This window comes from Pipistrellus hanaki, assembly GCF_964339955.1.
Source record: "Pipistrellus hanaki genome assembly, chromosome: 1".
Lineage (NCBI taxonomy): Eukaryota > Metazoa > Chordata > Mammalia > Chiroptera > Vespertilionidae > Pipistrellus > Pipistrellus hanaki.
Window position 1 is genome coordinate 179325515 of NC_140503.1, and position 27704 is coordinate 179353218.

General features: G+C 43.1%; 1 protein-coding gene across 1 annotated transcript in view; it reads right to left on the minus strand.

The window, feature by feature from the left end:
- CRACD (capping protein inhibiting regulator of actin dynamics) overlaps positions 1-27704 on the minus strand; it is a 169699-nt gene that overhangs the window by 105864 nt on the left and 36131 nt on the right. Inside the window, exon 3 of the mRNA XM_084899141.1 lies at positions 2449-2592. The gene's annotated coding sequence lies outside the window, so the exon portion shown is untranslated. The remainder of the gene's footprint in view (positions 1-2448; positions 2593-27704) is intronic.

Genomic DNA, 27704 nt, shown 5'->3' on the forward strand with positions numbered 1-27704 from the left:
CCTTCTCCCCAGTGAGTAGAACCATTCAATGTATCCCGCACACTGCCTCTTCCTCGAGCTCTGATCTTTCCAGTTTTAACCTTAGGACATTTTTCCCCAACCTCTGTTTTGTCTCATCGTCTCCCGGACTTAGGACTTGACGGGGATTCTGACGTTCCTCTGGGGCACAGCTTTGGGGGCTGTGCCCACTCTCCCCCTGGCCCAGGGATGGCGGACGCCGCTGCACCTCATGGCAAAGAGTTCCGTGTGCTTTTGTGGGTCCTTCCTTTCCTCGGGTGTACACCTCAAGACTAAGTCTAAAACCGGGCTCTCGTGTTGATTTCAGGCTCACTAATAGCTGGACAGATGCCCTGTTAAGAAGGAATTGGTAAATATAATGAAAAAGCAAAACACATAGTCAATGCTTCCAAAATCCCTATTTCTACTGCTGTATTCCAACTGACTCAAAGCCATATATATATTTCCTTTCCCCGTGTCATGTGAGAAAAACAAACAAACCATGTGGTCCTGTCACAAAATGCTCACACGCCACAGACACGGCAGTATCACTTCCCTGGAAAAATCCCTGAAGCAGGGAAAAAGCATCTGTTTCCCATGATTGCCATGCCATGGGATGAAAAGTAAAATGGCAGGGGGCAGTAAAATAGAGGGACCATCCGTTTCCCTTTTAAAGGCAGCTGACACAGAGCACCGGTTCTGAGCTCTGCTGGGCTCAGGCTGTGTGAGGCGGACGGGGACCGCCGAGTTGTGGTGTGCAGGGCCTGCCCCTCACCCTCACGCTCCCTCAGCGGCGCAGGAGCAGGTAACACTGCCTGGCCTGGCTCTTCTGCTTCCTGACTCTGACCTTGGGCTGTCCTTTAAGCGTCTGAGCCTGTGTCTCCACCTGCGAGATGGAAATAGTAATGCGTGTTGTTTCCTATGTAAGGTGGCTGTTAGGCACTGGGCTGTGTCTCCCCCCTCCCGCTCCCGCCCCCCAAAATATATACCAGAATCCTAACTCCCAGTACCTACAGGGTTGTTGCAGGTGGAAGAGGTGAAGTGAGGTCATACTGAAAGAGGGTGGGCCCTTCAACCTGTATGCCTGGTGTCTTTATGAGAAGAGGGAAGATGGCCATGTGAAGACACACACACGCGCACACACACACACGCACGCACGCACGCACACACGGATGATGTCCTGGAGGGATGCAGCTGCAAACCAAGGCCCGCCGAGGACTGCTGGCCACCACCAGACGCCAGGAAGAGGCAAGGAAGGACTCCTCCCTACGCGTCTCAGAGGGAGCATGGCCCTACCTTGCTGTTTGTTGTACTTGGAGCCTGCAGAACTGTGAGACAATGCATTTCTGTTGTCTTAAGCTCCTCCAGTTTGTGGTACTTGGAGAAACACTAACACAGTGCTCCTTTTGTAATTTAGTGTGCGTGCACACTCGTGTGTTTTAATTGCAGAGGAAACACACTAAGAACAAACCAGGCAGACAGAAAGAAACCAAGGTAACTTTTCTTACTTCTCTAAACTAGGAAATGACGTTATTCCCTCGAGAGCCAGCACTGCCTCCCCACACTCACCTCCTGACACTCGCCTTCCCGTGTAACCCGCTCCAGAACACGGGCCTTCGGTCTGACTTTCCTTAGAGCCTCTGCATCAGCTGCTGCTTCTGCCGGACCCCGCCCAGGGCCAATCCCTGACCTCCCGTCTTTCCCCAACGAGGCCAACCCTGGCCACTCCTTTTGAAACCCCGATTTGTACTCCTGCCCCACCCAGCACCTTACTCAGCTCTACTTTTTCTTTGTTCTATGTTCTTATTGGCTTCTAATATCCTAACATTTTACTTATTTCTTTAGCATGTGCATTATTTACTATCTACCTCCCTCCATGCTACAACATAACCTCTGTGAGGGAACACACATCCAGATCAGTACCCATGTCATAATATGTGCTCAACAAGGGTTTTAAAAAATACATGATTTATTTTTAATTAACCAATGCCTGCTATAACAACCAAGCCCACAACCCAGGCATGTGACTGGAATCGAACCAGGGACCCTTTAGTCTACAGGCCAACGCTCTATCCACTGAGCCAAACCGGCTAGGGCAATAAGGACCTTTGAACTTGGTATTTAGTGAAATGTGTACTACCCATTTCTGGAGTCCCACTCACAGTAAGGAAATGCTCTTTAATATTTTCTCTACAAGTTACTTCTCTTCCTTCCCCATCCTCTAAACCACATGTGTCAAACACAAGGCCCGCGGGCCAAATCCGGCCGGCCAGGCCTTACAATGTGGCCCGCACCGCGCTGTCATCACTGCACTCCGCTGTCAGTTTATGACATTGTCAGTTTATGACTGTTCAGTAAACCATTCGGCCCGCGATTTAGGCTGGATTTTAGATTTTGGCCCCTTCTCTGATTGAGTTCGACACCCCTACTCTAAACAAATGATTTACCTACCGTAACAGCCACACGTCCTTTCCTTGTTGGGCAGTTCTCCACCAAACTTTTCTTCTTGTTAAAAGGAGAATTCACCTTCAGTGGTCAGTGGGCCAGAAAATGAGGTACATTTCGAGAAAGCCTGGGAATCACCACCCTTGTGAACTGTTCAGAAAAAACACACACACACAAAAAAAAAACTCAGTTCAGCAAGAGTTTTATATCTTCAGTTCTCTCTGGGAATGCCTTCAACATGAATCTCTTTTCCATTCTTTGGCAAGTTAAAAGAGTTTTTTTGTTTTTTTTTTGCTGAGACTTCCAATTAAATTTAATGTGCCTTAAATGTGTGTTCCTTAGATAAAATTTCTTTTAGTGCCTTAATAACATTTATTATTAACTATCTCCACTTTAAAATATATATATATTTTATTGATTTTTTACAGAGAGGAAGGGAGAGAGATAGAGAGTTAGAAACATCGATGAGAGAGAAACACCCATCAGCTGCCTCCTGCACCCCCACCCCCCCCCCCCCACTGGGGATGTGCCAACAACCAATGTACATGCCTTTGACCGGAATTGAACCCGGGGCCTTTCAGTCCGCAGGCAGATGCTCTATCCACTGAGCCAAACTGGTTTTCAGCAACTGTCTCAACTTTTAAAGGGACTGAAACAAAATATACCCATGAATACTGAGCTTCCTTCCTTCTTTACAGAATTCTCACATTTATTCTTCATGGCAATTGAGCTAAAATTCAAGGAGCTATCAGACACTTATTCAGCCCAGCAGAAGTGAAGGCAGTAATCATTCGATTATTTCTTGTCCTAGAGATATCAAAGGCACCTTTTTATTCAAACGCTGGTCACAGAGTTAACTAGGCCAGTGGTCAGCAAACGGGCTCACGAGCCACATGTGGCTCACGAGCTGTGGTTTGCCGCTCTGTTGACTAATGAGTTTGCCAACCACTGTCATATACTACCCTTTACCTCTTTGCACACAATATGCCACAACTGCCTAATCCTCACAGCTTCCAACTACATGGTAACATTGAGTCTAGCAGTGGTCGGCAAACTCATTAGTCAACAGAGCGGCAAACCGGGGCTCTCGAGCCGCAGTTTGCCAACCACTGAACTAGGCTAATAAGTTCCCTCTGGGTAGGGTATGCATAATCCTTCCAAACATGCCAGGATGCCAACCCCGACGTCAGGACGGGAGACTGTCACCGGATGGAGGTGGGAATGGCTGACGTACAGAAGCACATTCTGCCTTTGCAAAACCCAGGAGAAGAAGATAACTTTCTGGGGCAACGATACAGGAGGAAATGGCTTCTAACCTCAGGATGACAATGGTTGTCGGCCTTTGTGGGGAGAGCCCTGTGTGAGTTTACAGAAGAATTCCCAGGTCTGGCTCTGAGGGACCAGCCTGTATCAGACCACCTTCCCACTGAACACAACTGGAAAAGCTGGATATGGTTGATGTTTAAAACCTGTTTAAAATACTGGAGTGCTACACCAAGGTAGCCAAGAACTTAGGGAGGAGAGAAATAAAACTGAGCTAACACCTGGTACCACTTTTCTTCTCCGGACACCCACTGATCTCTAAGAGGCCTGGCGCAGAACTGCCGAGGAGCCAAGCAGAGAGCAGCTGTGCAGAGGCCCAGGAAGTGAGCCGACCCTTTGGCAGACCAAGGGAGTCCCAAAGAGAAGGGACATGCAGAGAAGTGAGCTGGACATTCTGCCTCTCTCAGCATTTGCTAATTGAGAAGCGAGGTAAGCCAAGCAGAAAGCAGCACCAACACGTCTGGGAATGAAATGGAGCTTTGGACAGTTTCATGATGTTGGAGGAATTAATTTGGAGTTCCGAGCCCCCCTAAAAGAGAAAAGCCAGGGACATTTCCTTAGAACCCCTGAAGGGCTCCTCCTACCACGAGAGCCTAAAATAATACGGGAACTGAGTCTTAAATCAGTTCGGTTCCTTGTCTGATTAGTGTGGTCTGCCCTACCCTCACTGCCTCTCAGACGCAAAAGTATTATAGCCTCTGGAGAAAGAGACCATCATCTACAGTGTTTATGACTCTTTAAACAAATGTCTGCATTCAATCAACAATTGCTAGGCATTCCAGGGCATGGATTCAAGAAAAAAAAAGAGACAATAGAAAGGCCCAAGCATGACCCAAATAGAGTCATAAGACATGGTCTTTAATCCTATATAATAAAAACCCCAATATGCAAATTGACCAAATGGCAGAACGACCGAACAGTGGAATGACCAATCACTATGACGTGCACTGAGAGGGAGGCGACCTGCAATGGCAATCAAAGGGTCGGGGCCAGCCAGTGGGCAGCGCCAGGCCACCAGCCAAGGTGGGTGCCTGGGGGGGCCCCAATCTCCCTGTCTGCTGGTCACCCCACAGATGGCCCTGATCGCTGGCCAGGCCTAGGGACCCTACCCTATAAATTGGGAACAGTCTTTTAGATTTAAAAATTAAAATCTGGCATGGCTACTCTAACACTAAAAAAACAAGATGATGCAGTGATAACATGCATGGACTCTGGCTTGCACATTTTGTGCTCAGCTCTGATTCTGACACTTATAACTGTGTGACAAAGCCAATTACTTAACTTCTCTCTGCTTCAGTTTTTCCACCCATAAGATGGGGAAAATGGTACTTCTGTCTCAGAAGGATCAGGTTATGTACTCCTTTTCATAATCAGGGCAAAAAAATGTATCTGCCCATACAATAGCAAGATGCCTTTCACCTGTATGAAAAGTGTGGTTACTGGTGCATGCAGTGTCCTTGATTGTGAGAGGGATGTCCGACTGCTTATTTAGGCCCAACATCCCCAGAGGGGTCCCAAATTGCAAGAGGATGCAGGCCAGGCTGAGGGGATCCCTCCCAACCATGCATAAAGTTTGGGCACCAGGCCTGTAGTATAACTATAATTAATATGTTCAAAATTATAAAGGTTGCAAAATATTTAAACTCACAGAACAAGCCAAAAATTAATTAGGGATACAAAAGATTTGAATAACATAATTAACAAACTCAACTGTAGTTATGCATATAGAATACTGTACCCAACACTGGTGCTACACATTTTTTTAAGGTTGTAGATGAAACATTTATAGAAATTAACCAAATATGGGTCATAAAGTATACCCCCAGATATTTAAACAAATGGAAATCATAGTGTACTTTTTTGAACTTATGATTTTAAAATAATATAGATTAGATTCATAAAAAATTACAAAAATAGTATCATTTTTTAAATTGAGAAATTGACTGTAAAATACATACTGCTCTTAAATGTACAATTTGATAAGTTTTTTGTTTGTTTTTAAAATACATTTTTATTGATTTCAGAAAGGAAGGGAGAGGAAGAGAGAGAGAGAGAGAAACATCAATGATGAGAGAGAATCACTGATTGGCTGCCTCCTGCACGCCCCCTACTGGGAATCGAGCCCAAAACCCTGGGCATGTGTCCTTGATGGGAATCCAACCTAGGACCCTTCAGTCCATAGGCTGACACTCTATCCACTGAGTCAAACCAGCTAGGGTCAACTTGATACATTTTATTAAAGAAACCCAACTGTGTAACCTCCAACAAAATAAAAATATAGAGCATTTCCATCACTCCAGAAAGTTCCCTCATGCTCCCTTTGGTAAATCCCAAAATCTCAAAGATAACCACTGTTCTCATTTCTATTTCCATAGACTAATTTTTCCTGTTCCTGAGCTTCATGCAAACGGGCTCACATACCATTAGTATGTTTTTTGTCTGGCTTTATTCACTCAGCGTGTCTCAATACACTATTGAGTGTATAAATACTTTACTACTCTTTATTCCTGAGCAATATATAGTCCCTTGTATTAAAATAGCACAACTTACTACATATTCTTCTGTGGATGGGGATTTGGTTGTTTCCATTTCAGGTCTATTATAAACAAAGCCATTATAAATATTTTCGTACAAGTCTACGTGTGAACATATGTTTTTATTTCTCTTGGGTAAATACTTGCGTGTGGAACTGCTAGGTTATAGGATGGAAAGCATTTAACATTATAAGAAACTGCCAAACAATTTCCCACAATCTATGTGTGGCTGCCACTGGGACTTCAAGTAGAGTTACACACTGCAATTAATACAAAGACCACTGTCTGAATGACCGCCATCTCTCCAGCGGCCATCGCTTTCCCTCAGTGCTCACTGGGGAGAGAGTTCTGGGCGCAGAAGCCAAAGGGAGGCTGCTCCAGAACTCCGAGCTGGCCAGCTCTGATCTCTGCTCTGTAGCAGTGCCCAGAGATGCTCTCTCAGTGGTCTTTCCGGCCCAGTAACAGCAGAGAGGAAATGTGACCGCAGTTGACTTTTCATGATCCAAAGTGTCAAATCCACAGTTAGTCACTCCTTAACAAACACCTTTAAAGCAACAAACAAATAAATAGTGTTACAAGCACTGATTTTAGGGTTATAAATAAATTTAGCCAGCAGGCACACTGGCAAGTATAGCATCTAGGAACAATGAGAACTGACTGTTCCGGGTCTGAAACCTGGTTTCACTCTTTCAAATTTCTTCCCATTTAGACAAAAGAGGCCTGGGGAAGCCCCAGGTAAGTTTCATGACTCCCAGCAAGGTGTCAGCTCAGCTAAACTAGCTTCACGGAAGCTCACTTACTGCTGAGGTAGCGATTTACAACTTGTCCCAGGCTGACCACTTCACCCCATCTCTGTTCTTCTTTTCTCAGATGCTCAGGGGGAACTTTACAGAACACTGGAAATGTTAAGATTGTCTGTCAATCAAGCATAACTATCTGGGCACTTATTTCTGACACAAGAACACAACCGGCAACAATGGGGCCACCTATGCTTGGACACTGACGGTAAGTAGAAGGAGAAGGAGAGGGAAGAACGTGACCCTTCCGTGGGCCCAGAGCATGCATATTCAGGGGAAAAAGTTAAAAAGTGGATTCTCCCCATTTGCCACGGCCACATAGGGGATGCTTCACAGCCCCTGCTGTCTGTGGGCCCACGCTACAACCAGGCGCTAGGAATCCGTTTCCTGGATTTCAAGCTGTCGGTCCAGCAGTCAGGAAGACCGGGTGTCAGGACCACGTCTCAGGGATTCACTTACTTCTGCAAGTCATGATGCCTGTGACCTGCCACTTGAGAACAGACTGTAACAGAAACTACAGCTGCATCACTCAGAAGGTTTCTGTCTGGAGTAGGAACTGTGCTGCCTGCGGGGCTGGCCAGCTGGAGTTGGGTTTCCATCTGGGTGACTTAGGCTTTGCAGACCGACACAGCATGGTCACCCTGAGCACTGTGTTCCCAGCCTGTTCCCAACGGCAACTGGCAGGAGGGGCCCTGACGCTGGTCTTGGTGGCTGTCAGTGAACAGCAGAACCCGAGTAGTCCTCCCTCCCTCCTCTAAGGCGCCCAACCTGACAGCAGGGAGCAGAAATGGTCTGGACTTTGGGCCAGGAGACCCATATTCCAGTTTTGGCTGGATGTGAAATTATACTGTGAAGTTGAAGACAAACAAACAAACAAACAAACAAACATAAATTACCTCCTTCCCATTCTCCTCTACTTCCATGCACTAGTGAGAAGAGGAGCAAAACTCTGTTCTTTCATCCCCGCCTCCCCAACCTCTTACCCAACAGTTCTGGGACCATGTAAGTGCAAAAGGTCCACTTAATACTTTGTGACTGCAGCCAAAGCCGGTTTGGCTCAATGGTAGAGCATTGGTCTGCAGACTGAAGGGTCCCAGGTTCGATTCCGGGCAAAGGCATGTACATTGGTTGCGGGCACATCCCCGGTAGGGGGTGTGCAAGAGGCAGCTGGTCGATGTTTCTCTCTCATCGATGTTTCTAGCTCGCTCTCTCTCTCCCTTCCTCTCTGTAAAAAATCAATAAAATGTATTTTTTTAAAAAATACTTTGTGACTGTATCAAAAAGGAGGGAAGTGTAAGCCATTAGTCTGTAGAAACATCTTATACATGCAAGTCAGGCCCAATGGTTGAAATCCACCCCTACTGACCCCACCCTACCACCGGATTTTATAATTTCTACTATTCCTCTATACACACACACACACACACACACACACACACACACACACCATTTCTTAGCCGAACTACAAGTTTTGGTTTTCTGTAAAGTTGCTGCTATTCATTTCATTTCTCTGCTTCCTTTCATTGTTAAACTTCAGAGGCAAATGGCCTGTCTATATGTCTTCTCTCCATCATCTCAGGACTGTTCTCTGCTTAACCCCCAAATCACTCCTAATCTCACCATTCTACTCAAACTGCACTTCTGAGTCACCAATGACTTCTAAATCGCAAAGAAAAGTCTTTGCTCAATTCCCATTTGTCTTGATACTCGCCACCTCCAACCTACAGACCTCTAATATGTGAAGCTGCTAACTAGGCACAATTATCTGAAATTTAATTGCCTTGATAACTGTCTTCCTGGTTGCCTTTAACCCTCTATGTTAAAGGCATAAATCTTTAAAGCAAAGCTGATATCTATTCCCTATTAGATGTAATGACACAGTTTTTCCAAGACTGATACCTGTCAATTTACTTTTTCATTCTCACTCTCCATGCCTGGTTAGTGTTCTTTTTTTTCTTTTTCATTCTTTGACTGTCTCTTTAATCCAAGCATGTCAAACTCAAAAGCTAACACAGGCCAAATAAACAAGGTTTAAGTTTATGTGGGCCACAAAAAAAAACAAAAGCTTCAATTTTCATAGAAATGTAGGTTTATTTTCATAGACACCTGCTGAATAGAAAGGGCTAAAATAAGTGGGTAATCATTAACATAAAATAATAAAACATTTAAATAAAAAGTAATCTTTTCTTGAACATTAACTTATCAGACACTGAATAAATGCACAAACTAATAAGCGTAACTCAAATAAACCTATTTTTCTTTTTCTCCGAAAGCAAAATATTTCCTGTTGTGCACACCAAACAAGTAAGTCCAAGACTAATGACATGGCAATCGGCTAAAATATTTGCTGCTAGTATTAGTGGAGAGAAATAGTGTGCTTGTGCGTAAGGCGTGTAAGGGAAATGAATGCAACACGATTATAGTAACCAGTCATTAGCAACTGTTGTAGTTCGTTATTGATAATTATGTATAACAGGATATTGTAAAAATTAAGTTACGAAAGTTTTATTAAAATGTTTCTTACATACATTATATTGGCTGGGCCACAAAAGTTATTTGTTGTGGGACCGCATGCAGCCCGCAGGCCGGGAGTTTGACATGCCTGCTTTAATCAGTTCTCTCTGCCACCATCCTGACCCAGGTTCTCATCTACTCACGTCTGACCTGCTGCAATAACATCCCGTTATTCAGTTAGGCTGTCTCTGCTATGCCCTAAAACTTTTTTTTTAATTGATTTTTTTACAGAGAAGAAGAGAGAGGGATAGAGAGTTAGAAACATCGATGAAATAGATTTATCGATCAGCTGCCTCCTGCACACCCCCCACTGGGGATGTGCCCGCAACCGGAATCGAACCTGGGACCCCTCAGCCCACAGGCCGACGCTCTATCCACTGAGCCAAACCAGTTTCGACAATGCCCTAAATCTTACTGCCAGACTAAATCAGCAAATTCTGCTTGCATTAAGTTACTCCCATGCTACAAAACATGCAATGACTCGCCATTATTCAGAGAATAAATTCTAACTGATTCTGGTAATCAAGGCCCTCTTCCCCCAATCCCACTCAACCCATCTGAGCTTTTTCTATTCCTTAACTTCTATCATCCCCAATGCAAATTCTCTACTCTGGACAAATCGATGTATTCGCACCCCATCGCTATCCAGGATGAGTCTCAACTCCAAGCCTTCCATTGCTTATTTTCACTGAACAGCATAGAATGAAACTTGGTTGTCCCTGATGTTGCCCTCAACATCCCCACTACCAATGCCAATCATGTTCCCAACAGAGCAGCAGCACGTGCACAATCCCCACAGAGAGCGTGCCCTCTTCCCAGCTAAGTGGGGTCTACCAGGAACTCTGACTCCACTCAAACCAGAGAGCATGTGACGGGCAGGGAGCCGCCAGCCAAGAAATGAAGAGTCCTCTGTGCTCGTGACGTTGATACGAACGGGAGGTTATCCCATTACACAGGGTGCAGAAGGAAGAGCAGGGGACAAGGAGGGTTCTTTCTTCTGCTGGCCAGTAAAAGCACAAACAGAACCTGAGCATCATGAACTGAGCTCATTCAATTCTTTGCAGCAAAGTAGCTCACCAGATAAATACCTCTGCTGGTTGTTTGAATTACAGATGGGTAAACTAATCTGCTTCTTTATTTTCAACTTCTCAAAGGCAACCTGTCTGCAGGCACCTCTTAGGAAATAAATTGCATCCCTCCCCAACCCCGATACTTGGCTGGAGAATAAAGGATGAGTAATTTCCTATATTCTTAAAGGAAAACCTAAGGATCAGGCTGGAAAGGACAGACCTGGTGTGGGATCATGAACCTGTTCACCAAGTGAGACAGATGGCTGACAATCCCTACCTTCTGAGAGTACTATTCCCTTCGCTAATGCTAGGATCGCATGGCTCTTGAACAGATGATAGAAATGACTCACACTTTAGCCATGATGCCAAGACAACAGCCCTCAACTCTGAAACCTTCCTGACGGCTCTCCTGAATTTCCATTCTCCTCTTTTTCCACCTTGTTTTATCATGTATTTTTGGACTCGGCTCAGGCCTGGTCTTCGCTGAGATTTGAGAATACAATGGAGGAGCCTCTTTGATTTAGCTACAAAGAAACTACCTACTCCCTCTCTGTCTGTTTGCTCTCCAATAAACTCCCACTCTTCCACCCACATTCCAGCCCCTCAGGACTCTTCCCAGTTACCGTAATGCCTTTATCGTGTGTATCGTCAACATAGGTAGTCTTTAACTGAAAAAACTGTGGTTCGTTCTTTGTGCTGGTTTGTAAAGCCAGTTGCTGAAATGCTGATGGTCTTTTCCTACAGAAACTATGTGATAAATGATGATTTATTTATTATAAATGGTTAGGTCCCAGGGCTAGCTCTCACTCCTAATTATACCTATTACTGCAATAGTAACAGAGGGATCCTAAATCGTTCTGTGTTCCTGGAAAGGGAGACAGGATGGTTCCAGCCTCTTCTGTGTCTTTCCACACTGAGTGACTAGATTATTATGATCTCTGTATGTATAATAATCTGGCCTCTCACTGTGTGTGTGTGTGTGTGTGTGTGTGTGTGTGTGTGTGTGTACTAGATGCCCCTTGTAGGAAGATTCCTGCAATAGGGCTTCCTGCTGCAGTCGCTGCCCTGCCTGCTTTCCTCTCTTCTCCCTGCCCTGCCTGCTTCTCTTCCTTCTTGCTTGGCTTCTTTCTATGCATCTTCAGTCTTCACTCTAGCCTCGATATGCAAATTAACTGCCATTTTGGTTGGGTTAATTTGCATACTTGCCCTGATTGGCTGTGGGTGGGGCTTGTGGGCATAGCGAAGGTGTGGTCAATTTGCATGTTTCTCTTTTATTAGGTAGGATATATATTAGAGGCCTGGTGCATGAATTCATGTTTGGGTGGGGTCCGGCCAGCCTGGCCAGGGGGAAGGGGACATGGGCTGTTGGCCGAACTACCTGCTGGTTGAACTCCTGGTTGAGGGAACAATTTGCATATTAGCCTTTTATTATATAGGTTAAACACTTAGTGGCCAGATTATTATGCATTCAGAGATCATAATAATCTGTCACTCAAGTGTATATACTATATATGGATATGTCATCAACCCTTCCTCCTTTTATGCTTCTTAATGTAAAAATTAGATACAATTAAGACACACTATCCTATGCATCTCTGTTTTCCCTTAACAAGAGATCTTGGAAGTCATTGAATATTAGCACAACAGATCAGCTGTGTTCCTTTTAATAGCTCTATGGACATAACAACTTACTTAAACATTTTAAAATCACTTATACGTGTATTCATAATGTAATAAATTGGATTATTAAGTAAATTTAAAATTTCCTTTTTTACATTGTAAAAGCAGTAAATAAAATCACCACCACCACAAAAGGAAAATCCAGAAGTGAAAAAATTTATCCACAATCTCATTAAAACTATGTTCATGTACTTCTTCTCTCTCCCCGCCCCCCAAATAAAAATTAAAAAGTTATTTTTATGTAATGAAAGCTCCCAAATGATACCAACACTGCTGCTTTGTGGACCACAGAGAGGATCAAGAGGGGCTCTCCATACGGGCCAAGGAGCAAAGTTACGAGGATCTGCTGCAAAACTCTCCTGGCAAAACACTGGCCAAAGCTTTAATGCCATCTTGAGAAAAATCAATGTTACACAGCATATCTTACAACAGAAAACTAAGCATGGGTAATTAATAAAATGGAGCTACATATATCAAGTCAATATTATTAAGAGACATAAAACTCTGTTAAACATAAAAATTAAGTCCCTGGATGTTATATACAGTATAATAGCATTTACATAAAATTTAAAACATGTGAAGTAATATTAAATATTACTTACTTAAGAATGTGCACATAGGCTATAAAAGTGTAACATCATACTGGAGAATGATAACACCACATTCAGAACATTTTTATTTTTTCAAAAGAAATGGAGAACATAAGGCAAAATGTTACTACTTTGAAAAGATAGAATGGTGGTTCCATGGATATTTTTTTTACATCATTCATTACATATTTCAGAATGCAAAAAAATGCTTATTTAACTTTCTGAATATTAAGGTGTTTTTAAAAAAATTAAACATTTTTTCAATTATAATTTATATTCAATATTTCAAAAAATATATTTTTATTTACTTTAGAAAGGAAGGGAGAAGGAGGGAGAGATAGAAACATCAATGGTGAGAGAGAATCATCTGCCTCCTGCACCACCCCTACTGGGGATCGAGCCCACAACCAGGGCATATGCCCTGATTGGGAATGGAACCATGTGTTCAAGAACCATGTGATCCTAGCATTAACTTAGGGAATATACTCTCAAAAGGTATGGACTGTGGCCATCTGTCTCAAGCTCCTAGTTTATAGGTCAATGCTCAACCACTGAGCCTACCTGCCTGGCCATTCCATATTTTTTTGTATTTTTTTCAGGTGTACAACATAGTGGTTAGACAATCATATAATTTACAAAGTGATCCTCCTAAGTTTCAGTATGCCCCTGGCACCATAGTTATTACAATACTACTAAATATTTTTCTTATACTATACTTTACATCTCCATAACTATTTTGTAACTACCGTGTTTATCCGAAAATTAGACATCCTCTGAAAATAAGACCTAGCGCATGGAAAAATAAGACATCCCCTGAAAATAAGATCTAGCACATCTTTGGGAGCAAAAATTAATATAAGACACCATCTTATTTTCGGGGAAACAGGGTATCAATCTGTACTTTTTAAAAATTAATTTTTTCCATCACCATTTATCCCCTCTATGCCCTCTTCCCCACCTGCTCCCCAACTCCCCAGCAATCACCACACTGTTGTCCATGCCATGAATTTTTTCTTTCTTTTTTTTTTTCAATCCCTCCAATCCCCACCAGAGCTCTCTCTGAGTGTTTTTATTTTGCTTGGTAGTTCAGTTTGTTAATTAAATTCCACATCTGAGTGAAATCAGATGATATTTGTCTTTCCTTAACTTGCTTATTTCATTTAGCATAATGTTCTCCAGGTATACCCATGCTGTCCCAAAGGGTAAAATTTTCTTCCTTTTTATAGCAGAGTAGTATTTCATTGTGTAAACATACCATGGCTTTTATAATCCACTCATCTACTTACTGATGGACAATGGGGCTGCTTCCAAATATTAGTTATTGTAAATAATGCTATAATGAACATAGGAGTGCATATATTCTTTTGGATTATGTTACGGGTTTCTTCAGATAAATTCCCAGAAGTAGAATCACTGAGTCATAAACAGTTCCATTTTTAATATTTTGAGGAAACTCCATACTGTTTTCCACAGTGGCTGCACCAATCTGCGTTCTCACCACGTCCTCGCCAGCACTTGTTTATTGATTTATTGATGATAGCCAATCTGACAGGTATGAGGTGATATCTCATTGTGATTTTAATTTGCATTTCTCCTAGGATAGTGACATTGAGCATCTTTTCATATGTATATTGGCCAGCTATATGTCCTCTTTGGTGAAGTATTTATTCGGGTCTTTTTCCTTATACAACATGGTTGTGAAAATTAATGTAAGTTTGTGTTCTGTGATTTCCTCATCTGAATGTCTTTTGTTGTTGTTGTTAATCCTCACCCTAGGATATTTCCCCATTATTAATTTATTTATTTATTAGAGAGAAAATGGAAGGGAGGAGGGAGAGACAGAGAGAGAGAAACATCGATGTGAGAGAAACACATCAATTGGTTGCCTCCTGCATGCGCCTCGACCAGGGCCTGCAAACGAGGTAGTATGTGTCCTTGACCAGAATCAAACCCAGGACCCTTTTGTCTGTGGCCAATGCTCTGTCCACTGAGCCAAACTATCAATTTTTATAAACTAGCAATTTTTATCCAGTTTGATTGCTATATACACTTGATATTTATGAAGCACTTTTAAAACCTGCTATATTAAATTCTCTATTGGGACCAAATAGCTTTGACATTTTTATTTAACACACAGGGAAAGAAAAAAAAAAATCTTTATAATGCATAAACACTGCCACATGTACTCAAAAAGTTACATATCCACAGTACCTTCCTGTTATTCAGATTTTCCGAGTTATAAAAATTCTTCACCTGTGTCTCATGAGCACTCTGACACTCATGGAGCTTTTGAACAAACAGGCAGGAAGCGTCAGACACTTACTTTTAGGGGGTAAAGAGGATGGTTTCTAAATTGCTCAAAAATTATAAAAATTGAAGAAATGAGCTCCTGATCCATGCAACAACGTGGATGAATCTCAAAAGCATTACGAAAGAAGCACAGAAGACTAGGTGCTGTATGATTCCATGTATGGCATCTGGGAAAACACAAACCTGCAGGGATATATTGATATTTCATACTGAGTTGCCAGGACTGGGGCCGGGAGGAAGGGATTAATGGCACGTGGACACGGGGGACTTTCTGGAGTGATGGAAATGCTCTCCACTTTTACTGTGATCTGGTCTCATGACGGTACCTATGTCTAAACTGCCCTAAACAGGGTCAAGTTTACTGTAGGTAAATTAGATCTCCATCAACCTGTCCAAAACTGGTTCAGAGTTCCTTGGGCAAAGATAAATGGAGAACAGTTTAAAAGGTCCCATTAGGTTAGTAATACTGTGATTTGGGTTAGACACATGCCATTTGTTTACTCTGGAAGACAGACCCCGGGAGGACCTGGGGTGGGCTGGTCTCTGAAAGCAAGCGGGAAGAGAGAGAAACAGCTTAGGCAGCTGGAAAGTCCTGACCCAGATGGCAGTTTCTGACCATCCTTCCCAGATTCCTGAGACGCTCTTGTTCCACTGTGTTAAGGAAGTGGAGGTAAGTTATATCACTGTCCGCTGTGTTCAGTCTGACCCACATCTTGACCTCAAACTGTCCCAGAAAGTGCAAAGTGCCGACTGCAGCCGCTTTCGCGGTCCTGTTACCACTCTCTGTGATGTTGCTAGGGCTGGTCATGCCAAGAAGATCCGCTGAGTCTCCTGTCTGCTGGGCACTGGCAGCAGCAAACGGGACCGAAATCCCTGCTCCCCTGCCATCTGAACCCTCTGCAGATGGTTGGATAAGCCGGAAGACCCTGTGCATATTTCCTCATCAAACAATTAAATGAAATAAAAATATATTCTTTATACAGTTTAAAAGATCCAAGCTTAAAACTAAAACTAAAATAAGACAAAAACACCTCTGATTCAAAATTATACTTTTCAACAAAGTAGGTATTTAGCGTCTCCCTTGCCCTGATTAGGCTGTGGTTAATATCAGCTACAAAGAATGCACACGTAGAAATGTGCCAAAACGCAAACTAGCTATGAAGGGTTTAAAAAAGGAAGAGATTTCGTTTGTCAGAAAAGTGAAGATCTGGTGGGCATATGTAACATAATCATTCTCAGGCCCCAAATCACATCAATATGTGCGGCTCTCTCTCTTTTCCCCCCTTCATCCTCAAAGGCCAGAAGAAAATAGTTTTTTTCCTTTCCACAGTCCCTCCTCACTTTGCACACTATCTAAACATGTAAATTTATGCAAAAGTAAAATGCTATTTTAGTCCTGATAGACTCACTCTCATCGAATGTTCTTCCTATAAAAAACAAACATCTCCTGCTGAGCTAGCCCTACAACTGGGAAAGACCGAGAACGAGTCATGACAATCACCAGGCGTCATGAACATTTTTTTAGCTAATTATTTCCTTTATAGACATTAATGGCGTTTGTGTGTGTTTTTTTTAAACTACAGACCTCATTTAGGATGAAGAACATCTCTGCAGTTTTCTCACAGAGATATTCTTATATCCAGAACCTCCAGGGCGGAGGCTCTGACTGGAGTCCTTTATCTTTCCCTGCCTCTGCCTCCTGCCCCAGTGCCCATCCTCAGGGGTAACAGATAATGAGGAAATAGGCACGAGGTGTTCTGGTCTGTTCGACAAACTGCAGGAGGTCAATGACAGGAGCACTCACAGGGCGACGAGTACGGAAAGGGAAGCCGGACAGGCGGGCAGAGGGGATCAGACTCAAACTCACGGAACAGATGCCAGTCTGTGCATCAGAGCATTTCCGTCTTAGAGAGCCTGGAGAGGTGGGCAGACCTGTCCTCCTTTCACTGATGGAGAAACTGAGGCTTCCGAGGCTTAAGCAGCTTGTCCAAGTCACAGAGCTGCCAAGGGGCAAGAGCAGAATTCAAACCCGGATTCAGTGCACAGACTCTCTCTCTCTCTCTCTCTCTCTCTCTCTCTCTCTCTCTCTCTCTCTCTCTCTCTTTCTCTCTCTCTTTCTGGTGCCCTTTCATGATCCGTCAGAGCAGCACCTGCCTTCTGCAGTGGGGGCATATCTTCTGTACAGTCTGTTCCTATTATGTAATATGAACTTTATACGTAGCTTTCTGGAAAAAGCAGGTAGTAAAAACAGTATAAACCTCCTTCTCCCTCAAAATATGAGGTGGTTGCCGAAACCAGTTTGGCTCAGTGGATAGAGCATCGGCCTGCGGACTCAAGGGTCCCAGGTTTGATTCCAGTCAAGGGCATGTACCTTGGTTGCGGGCACATCCCCGATGGGGGGTGTGCAAGAGGCAGCTGATCAATGTTTCTCTCTCATCGATGTTTCTAGCTCTCTCTCCCTCTCCCTTCCTCTCTGTAAAAAATCAATAAAATATATTAAATAAAAATAAAAGATATGAGGTGGTTAAAATATCAAAATATGGGAGCGACTTAGAGTGACTTAGCTATGAGTTTTCTGGTATGGATGCTTTTGCTAGGTTTTCTACAATAAACATGCATAAACTTCTACTAGTATACAAAGGAAAATTCCAATAAAAGTTACTTTTAAAATTGTAAGACTTTTAAAGCCCAGGATAAGAGCACAGGTATTACAAAGCACTGTGCCCAGCAAGTTGGGGAAGGGGCTAGCTACTAGGGTTAGTTAGCATTGCTGATGGCAGCATTTGGATAGTGCGACTACATTTAGAAAGATGTTGTTATTAGCTTTACCAAAGAGACCATCTCAAAAAAGGCAGAAAATGTACTATAGATAGGGCAGTAAGTGCTAGAATTTTTTTCTCCTCCATGAATACTAATGGCAATTGTTCCTCCTTTGCATGATAACTCTATAAGAGGACTTTGAATAATTCTTCCCTAAACAAGTGAGGTGCCACAACATTATCCTATCTAATAAAGAGGTAATATGCTAATTGACCCTCGTGCCATCACAAAGATGGCGGTGCCCACAGCCAATAAGGAGGGAATATGCTAATTGACTGCCCTGCCCTCAAAGATGGTGGTACCTACAGCCACAAGATTGTAGCCCCCAGTCCCCTCAGCTCCCTAGCCCCCCAGGGCCAGCTCAAGGCTCAGGTAACCAGGGCCGGCCAAGGCTTGTACTGCCAGCAGGGCAGCAACCGTGGTGTGATGGGGCATTGCCTTACCCTGATCGCCGGATCACCTCCCACCCCTGAGGGCTCCCAGACTGTGAGAGGGGGCAGGCCAGCCTAAGGAAATCCCCCTCCAGTGCATGAATTTTCATGCACCAGGCCTCTAGTAAAGTAATAACTGCAGCCACATAACATTCACCTTGCAATGACTTCTGTGCAGAGGAGGTGGGAAGTGCTCCACAGACAACATGACTTTGGGCTGGATATGAAGAAGGAGTCAGGTTTTTGCCAGATGGAGAAGCAAGAAAGGGAAGAGAAGAGCACTGAGAGGTTCAGGAGCAAAAGTGCAAGCCTGTGTGTCTCTGGAGTCCACACAACAATACAGGGAAAGGACACTGTGCTCTTAAGACCTGTCCTGACGGTTCTCTATCTCTCAGCGATTTGCAAATTGAGAATTCAGCCAGAATCCTTATAGGACTGACGGATGGCGGTGCCGGCTCAGTGACATGGCCCTGATGGATGTGGCCGTTGGCTGTCACCTCGTGATACACATTCTTCTCTCTCCCTGTTGACATACCATCGCACAGGTGACAGCCAGCCATAAAGAAAAGGCATTGTTTTCTCCTAAATCAAATACCAAGTAGACATATTGTGGTTTTTATGCAGAGATTTATCATCGTCTACAAAATACTAATAAAACAGTTGCCAATTGAGCTGAAATGGTTACAGTTCCTTAAAAAAAGGTCCTTTTTTGAGAGTAACAGGCAGAGCCCTAACGATATCTACCTTTACCCAAGAAAGTAAGAACTTAACGCATAATCTCTGTTCTTGCCTTTGAGGGAGTGATGAAAACATTAACTTATTTACAGGATAGCCTATAAGGGCCAAGAGGCTTTCAGGCAAAAGCACTCCCCTGGCAAACTAAAAGAACACAAATATGGGCCGTTCAGAAAGCTACACGTGCATAGTACCAACATTTTAAAGCACACATTTATACTGTAGAAGCCACGGGGACACAGAGAAACAGCAATGGGTATTTTTACTTGATCTATGGAAATGAGATTCTTCCTACTAAGTGTAAGCCGCTGAATTTAGAGGTCCTTTTATGAGCTGACTTGGGATTGTAGGAATGCATGCATGCATGCATGTGTATTTATTTATAATTTGCCTCATTCCATAGGGATCTGAGGTGACTTTCAGTAAGTACAAGAAAGAGAAAGAGAGACAAACATCAATGTGAGAGTGAAACACTGATTGGCTACCTCCTGCCTTCCAGGCATGCGCCCCTTTCCTCCTCCCCCGACAAAAGGCAGATCAGGAATTGAACCAACAGACCCTGCAGTGCATCGGACAACGCTCAACAGGTCAGGGAAGTACCAGAAAGAGTTCTAAGCTAACTCCAGATGTGAATTCATTTGATACTCATACTAAGCCACGGATAAAGTACTACTACTATTTTACAGATTAGAAAACTGAGACTGGGTAAGGTTAAATACCAAAGTTACAAGGTTAGTAAGTGGTAGAGCAGGGATTTAAATTCAGGCAGTCTGGCCCCAGAATGCATGTCCCTAAGCTCTGCAGTGACTGTCCCTAATAGCAGATACTCAGAAAATATCTGTTGAGTAGATGACCAGAAGAGAGGAGGACAAAAAAGGTCAGAGATGAAGTCAGGGGAACTATTGTAAAGATTAACCAAATACTTACAGTTTGCAGAAATCCTTAATGATCACAAAGTACATTCAAATGAAATGTCACTGAAGCTTCATCACCACTCTATGAAGTATTCATTCTGATCCTCTCCATTCAGAGGAGCAGATAATGTCCCAGATCACATGGTTGGCAAGTGGTGAAGCTGGGTCTCCTGCCATCTTTTTAAGCTACCGCACAGGGAAGGAGGTAGGAGGAGAGGCAAACTCATCTTGGGCGCCAAGTAAAGCTTCCCAGACAAACAAGCACCAAACAGGCATGTGCCTTTAAATGAACAACTGGGATTTTTAAAGGCACATTTCCAGGAGATTAAGGAAATCAAGAAAGCCAAGTGCTAGGCAAATAGTAATAACTCAATAAATATTGGAACCAAAATGTTTGCCAGTGTGGTGCACTGAGCCAAAATGGACCAAATGCTGGCCAGTGCTTCACACTGTACTGCTGTGTCCACTCAGTTCCCTTCCTGTTTCCTCAGGAACCCTGGGATATCCTGGGTAGCCCTCCTGGTTCCATATGGTCTGCGGGATCCTGCGGGAGGATTATTTACCCCCAACCCACTGGCAGTGGGACTGGCCCTGTGACTTGTCTTGGCCATAGATAATGTCTGAGCAGAAGTTGTAGTAGCCAATGTACACTTCCACGAGCTGTCTTTTCCTCTGAGATAAGGGCACCTTGCCCCATATAGCAGCTGCCCCTTCAGCCTGGATTATGGAAAGAAAAGACACAGGGATCAGGAGACCCAATGCCAATCTGTCTAAGACATGTGATGTGGTCAAGAAATAAACCTTCTCTGTTCTTGCAAGCCACTGAAACTTGCGAGTACTTGCTACCTGCAAATAGCTGACTACAACAGCTATTATAATTATTACTATTATTATTGAGATAAATTTCTATTTTAGCCCCCAAAAAGTTTTGAAAAACTGAAAAAAAATAACACAATAAAAAATTCCCAATTGTCACAACAGATTTCCCACGACAGATCTAAATGGGTCTAATTCTTACAAATATCTCATACAAATATTCCATATTCCTAGACTGTATTGATGCTTCTCTTTTTCCTTTACCTACTAACTCTGACCCCTGACAAAACTTTCAAGCAATGATAGCATCTCTGCTGAACTCACTTTCCCGCCCTCCACACATAGCCTCTGGGGCAGCCATGAGTTACAAAAGGGAAGTCAGGAGACTGGCCTTGAAGGCCTTCTTATAAGCTCTACTAGTGGCCCAGTGCATGAAATTTGTGCACAGCAGGAGGAGAGGGGGGAAGAGAGGTGTCCTTCAGCCGGGGCTGCACCCTCTCCAATCTGAGACCCACAGGGATCGGGCCTAAACCAGCAGTCGGACATCCCTCTCACCATCCGGGACCCCTGGCTCCTAACCGCTCACTTGCCTGCCTGCCTGATTGCCCCTAACCACTCTGCCTGCCAGCCTGATCCCCCGCAACTTCTCCTTCCCCACCAGCCTGCTTGCCCCCAACTGCTCCCCCTGCCAGCTTGCTCGCCTCCAGCTGCCTTCCCCTGCTGGCCTGATCACAACCAACTGCCCTCCCCGGCCAGCCTGATAACCCCTAACCACCCATGCTCCGGCCTTGCTACATGGCTTTGTTGTAAGGATGTCTCCTGGAAGATCTCCCGGTCCAATTAGCATATTACCCTTTTATTAGTATAGATAGCCTTGTCAAACAAGCTGTTTTTCATTTTAAAGATAAAATAATTAACTGATGCAGATTTCACCATGGTTTATTAATAGATTCTCATAGATTCTGTTTTCCTATCTCAGTCTTTTGTAGTTTTTAGGAAAATTAGCTTCTAACAACCATCCTATTTTCTTCCATCATCAATAGTATTTGCTCTTCTTTTAGGCAGATGCCCTGCGTTCATTTCTGGCAGCGTTAAGTATGAATCCCCGACACTCTCTCCTAACGCTCTGCTAACACATGGGCACAAGCTGCTGTTCTCACGAGCCTGGAGTCTAGTGGGGAAAACAGGATAATAAGCAAGTTCATATCCAAAAGCCTTCAATCTTGCTACATACTATGAAGAAAAGAGTGTTTTAATAGGCATTCATGAGGTACCGGATGAGATGAACTTAACTGGTTATCAGGGAAGACCATCCGACTGGGGACAATGGTCCTTTCCTACCCTGAGTAGCACAGCAAAGCATGGCGGTGGGAAGGGCAGGAGGACCCTGGCGTAGAAAAGAGCGCAGAGTGGGTGAGAACTGAAAGAGGGTGCTTCCCCTGCTCTCCACGTCTCAGTAAGAGGAAGAGGAACACGAGGTGGAACCGAAGAGCAAAGCGCAGGTCGGGTCAGGTGGTGCTTTATCTGGGTTTTATGCTGGGAGGAATGAGAAGACATTGGTGAGGATGTGACACGATCGGATTTGCACTGATAAAAGATGTGTGGAAATGGACTAGGGCAGTGGTCTAGGAGCCACATGCGGCTCTTTGGCCCCTTGAGTGTGGTGGCTCTTCCACAAAATACCATGTGCGGGCATGCACGTACAGTGCGATTGAAACTTTGTGGTCCATACGCAGAAGTCAGTTTTCAGCTCTCAAGAGAAATTTCAGTCGTTGTACTGTTGATATTTGGCTCTGTTGACTAATGAGCTTGCCGGCCACTGGTCTAGGGCGAAGCAAAAGTGAAGGGGAGAGGCCCCTGTAAACATCCAAGAGAAGGAGAGCATGAGCCTAGAGGAACTGGCGAGAAGTGGAAAGACATGAGGCTTATTTTGGAGGTAAACACACAAAATCTGCTGACAGATTGTAGCTCAGTGTGGGAAAGGCTGACATCTGGTCTGAGAAAGGAAGAAGATTGTGATGTAATTGAATGAGATGGAGAGGACAATGGGTGGAATCGATTTAATGGATGAAGTAAGAAATTCCATTTTGAAAAAATAAAATTTAAGATGTCTGTGAGATATCAGAAAGCATTAAAAATTGCTTTCTGATATCCCCAAATCTGGGATAGAGGCTACTCCTATTCCCACCCCATATCCTATTGCAACACTTGTTTGGTTTTTATAATAAGTTTTTGTTGATTTTAGAAAGAGTGAAAGGGAGAGGGATAGAGAGACAGAAACATCGATGAGAGAGAAACACCATCAATCGATGAGAGAGAAACATCATGCCCCCTACTGGGGATCTAGCGCACAACCCGGGCACGTGTCCTGACCAGGAATTGAACCAGTGATCTCTTGGTTCATGGGTTGACACTCAACTACTGAGTCACATCAGCCAGGCAACACTGTTTTAATATCCTGTTTTCTTAACTCCAACCTTTAACAGACTAAAGCTCCAAGATGACAGATATTTTATTATCTTGTTTACCAATTAATCTCCAGTATCTAATAGCGTTACAGGCATGTAACAGAAATTCATCAAAGGTTTATTAAAGTTCTTTTTAAAGGTACATAAGGAAAAGATTTGATACTTTCCAAATTTCTGCAGGATATGGGGAAGTGATTTTTTTTTTTTTTACAAGGTTGATAGTACAAATGGTAAAACTTTTCAGAATGGTACTCTAGAAATGTTTCCACAAAAAAAATAAAGAGAAAGTAATGAAATAAGCCTAAATGCCATCATTAGAGAAATGACTAATTAAATTATGGTTTGCAATAGACTACTATCTATTCATTAAATATTAGTATAGAACTATATTTCTTGTTATGGAAAGATATTCATGACATATTAAAAAGAGATTTAAGAAATACTCTTTGTTACAAAAATTTACATATTCATAAAAATATACAATAAAATGTTAAAAACTGTTATTCCTGGGTATAGGAAAATGGAAGATTTTTTTTCTTTTAAAAAATTTTTCTTATATTCTGATTTTTTTTAATGAACACCTATTACTTTCATAATGAGTGAAGAGTATTAAAGCAAACTCAATCAAAACAAAAAGCTGAAATTTGAAACATATCTCATAAATGAAACTATCTAAACTGAAAAAGAATGGTCTTTAAGGAACTTCTATGGCAAGTTCTGGAGTATCTCTTAGAAGCATTAGTGACAGGCCAATCACTGTTAAACAACAGGTAACCACAACAAAATATTTCCAATGTGTTTTACAATCCTATGTCTAGCATTTCAAAATGCCCATCAACTGACCCAACTTTCTCTTCCAGTCCCCGTTTCTCCCTATATATAAACTTTCTGTCAAGTCAGTCTTTGTTTCTTTAGAGGGAATCACACAAAAAATCTGTTTGGTGTTTATCTCTGGCATGTAAGGTTTAAACAGTTTTAGTTTTGTTGTTAAATGTTTGGGTTTGGCTCTTCATAAAATCCCACTTGGTAGCAGTTACCAGAAATAATGGCAGAAAACTGAAAAGAATTTAAACCTCACCCCTTCTGTGATTATCCCGATCCACAATCATCTCCCCTTTCTCTGACCTCTAAAACAATTATTCTGTGCCATCACAGCTTTTTACTTGTTCACATACTGGTGAATATTACATTTCCCTCATTCATTCATTCATTCATTCATTCATTCATGGTTGTATGACTTTTTTTGATTTTCAGATAAACTCAGCATCCTGAGAACAGGTATGGAAAAGGCAAAGAGCTGGGATTCATCCAGGGTTTTATTTTTGCTGGGCTTGCATTCTGGAAGGGCAAGTCAGTTCAGGATATTGCCAAGGGAGTAGCTGTTAGATGGATCGGGGCATCAATATGGATGGGATAAAAAGGAGGAGAAGAGAGCTGACAGGTAAAGAGAAAGTGAATATTTCAAAGAACTAGCCCTATGAAATGCTAACTGGGCTTTTCAGAATCACTTTTCACTTACTGCTCATTATATGGGAGTACAAATACACATTGTCAGATAATACATTTGTTTGTGGGCACAAGAAGTTATATGAAATAGGAATATTTGTGTGATTATATCAGGAATAAAAATATAGAAAATCAGTAGTGGAGGGAAGTTCCTTCAATTGCACTCATCCTATATAATAAAAGCCTAATACGCAAACCGACCAAACAGTGGAACCATTGACTGGTTGGTGGGGGGCGGGGCCAGCAAGTAGGCAGTGCCAGACCAGCCAAGGCGGGTGTCAGCAGGCAGAGGGAGGGGAGGGAGCTGGGGAGGGGGCAGTGGCGACTGGCAGCAAGGCACTGGGGGTGGGTCTGAAGCTGCCCCCTGGTGGTCAGTGCACTTCCACAGGGATGCCCATGGGGAGGGGGCCTAAACCATCAGTCAGACATATCCCAAGGGCTCCCAGACTGCGAGAGGGTGCAGTCCAGGCTGAGGGCTGCTTCCTCCCAACCCCCCTTACCCCCCCTGCACTGAGTGCACGAGTTTTTGTGCACCAGGCCTCTAGTTAAGGAAATATTTGTTTCTCTTCTATTGTGAATGTGCATGCTTCGGAGACTGAGGTTATTAGAACTGCAAAACAAACACAAACAGCAAAGGACAGTTATAGTAGAAGGGGCACAGGACACAAAAAGAGCATGCTAATCAAGTGCCCCTTCCCCAGCCCCACCCAGAATCATCTGCAGTCTCTGCCATGGCCCAGCGTGCAGACTGAAGAGCCGGCAGGCTGGAAGCACAGTCCTGTGCCTGAGAGACGTCCGGCTCTTCCCAGCTCAGGGAGCATGAACCTGGAGAGTATCTCTGGACAAAAGGGCTCAAGGGCAAGAGAAGAAAACCGATTTGCACCTTATAAATACACGCAGTGAGAGAAAAACTAAACAAACGTACAGTAATTCAGAAAAACTAGTTGAACACACAGAAAATGTAGACTATGCGATGTTGACTTAAGAAACCTGAATACCAAGTTGTATTTATGCTACAATTTTTTATTTCACAATCACTAAGTAGATGGGCAAATACTGAAAGGGAATATAGCACAGTTAAAATATGTGGGGAAGGTTATAGACTTTGCCCTTTTTTAATTGTATATAATTACCGTATTTTTCGGACCATAAGACACACTTTTTTCCCCCCAGAAGTGGGGGGAAAAAGTCCCTGCGTCTTATGGTCCAAATATAGCCTACACATATACTGTAAAAAAAAAAGTTTTTTTACTTGCTCGGCTCTGTGTGGTCTCTGTGTGCTTGCCCGGCTCTAAAATGGTTCTAAATGCTGCTGTTTACTTTACAGGGTTGATTACATGTGTTTATGACTGTGATGTTGGGTTTTAATGCACATAAAATATTTTAGGACACTATTTGTTTCAGAATCTTTTTTTCTTCATTTCCCTTCTCTAAAAACTGGTGCGTCTTATGGTCCGGTGCGTCTTACGGTCCGAAAAATACGGTATATTGGCGGGGGGAAAAAAATGCAAAAACACCCTCTTCTTCTCTTATACAAGAATTTTCACATGCACTGTATTCCCAGGGGCACATTCTACCTGTTAATCGCCTCAACATAACGGAAGCACTGCCCTTCTTCTTGCACAGTCCCTGTCTCCTGTGCAGGCATTCCTTCTGAGGCAGTTTGGGGACTCAGGGGCCGTGACATAAACTGAAAAGCCGAGGGGGCGATGTCTCAGCATTCCTTCCAGAACCTTCTCTTTCTTTCATTGTCTTTTCAAAAACAAAGCGAGCTCTCAACTTTCCAGGTACAAGACTATGAAAGGATTGCCTTTCTCCTCCACATCCTCGCCTCTGGAGACTAACAAGGAAAGAACAAGGCTCCTTCTCAAGCAGTCATCAAAAAGACAGAGAGAGACTGGGGTGGAGAGGAGAGAACTCTATTTCCAGACTCAAAAAGAAAAGAAAAAGGTAAAGCAAGGTATTTTCTTCCTACTTCCAAGAAAGCTTTAAAAGTTTGACTGTAATATTATGACACATGATAATTATGAAATAGTGAAGCAGTTTCACAAATCAAATACCACAAGGGGGGAAAAAATCACTTCAAGATATCTGTAAGTGAATAAATATAAGTGGCGAAAGCAAATGTAAAAATGAATTTCCTAGCTTAATTTGGACCCACTGATGTATGGACGCCAGCAACAATTTCATTAGCGCTTTACTTCCTGTCATTACTAAGCCTTTCATCAGAGGAATTATGCAAAACTAGCCTAATTCTGACACTACTGAAGTTATACTTGTTACTGGAGGCTCTAGTAATCAGAGCTTTTTTTGAGATTTGAGAAAAGGGAAGATAATCTTCAAGAAAGGATGGGAAACAAGAATCATCAAATGTGTTTTCTTTGTTGATTAAAAGAGGGACAAGTTATTTTCGGTTTCTGGGTTAAAAGGTTTGAAATTAGAAGAGGCAAGTCCAGTCTTAAGTGGGGTCAAACCTTTTCAGATCTCATGTTTCAGACTCTTCCGATAGAAGACGATAGACTGTCCTTTTACACACAGAGTTCGGGGGCAGGTACCTGGTACCGGACCGTGAATAGAGTCTGAATTTAGAATCAGAGAACTGGGGTGTTACTGGTTTAATATCATTCCTCCATCACCCCGCCTATCTTTTAAGTTCATTATTTAAACCTTTCGGTCATAACCTCAGAGAAAGTCACCAAGGACAAATGTAGGACAACTGGGGGGTCACTGCCACCTAAACCTGGGCTGCAATGT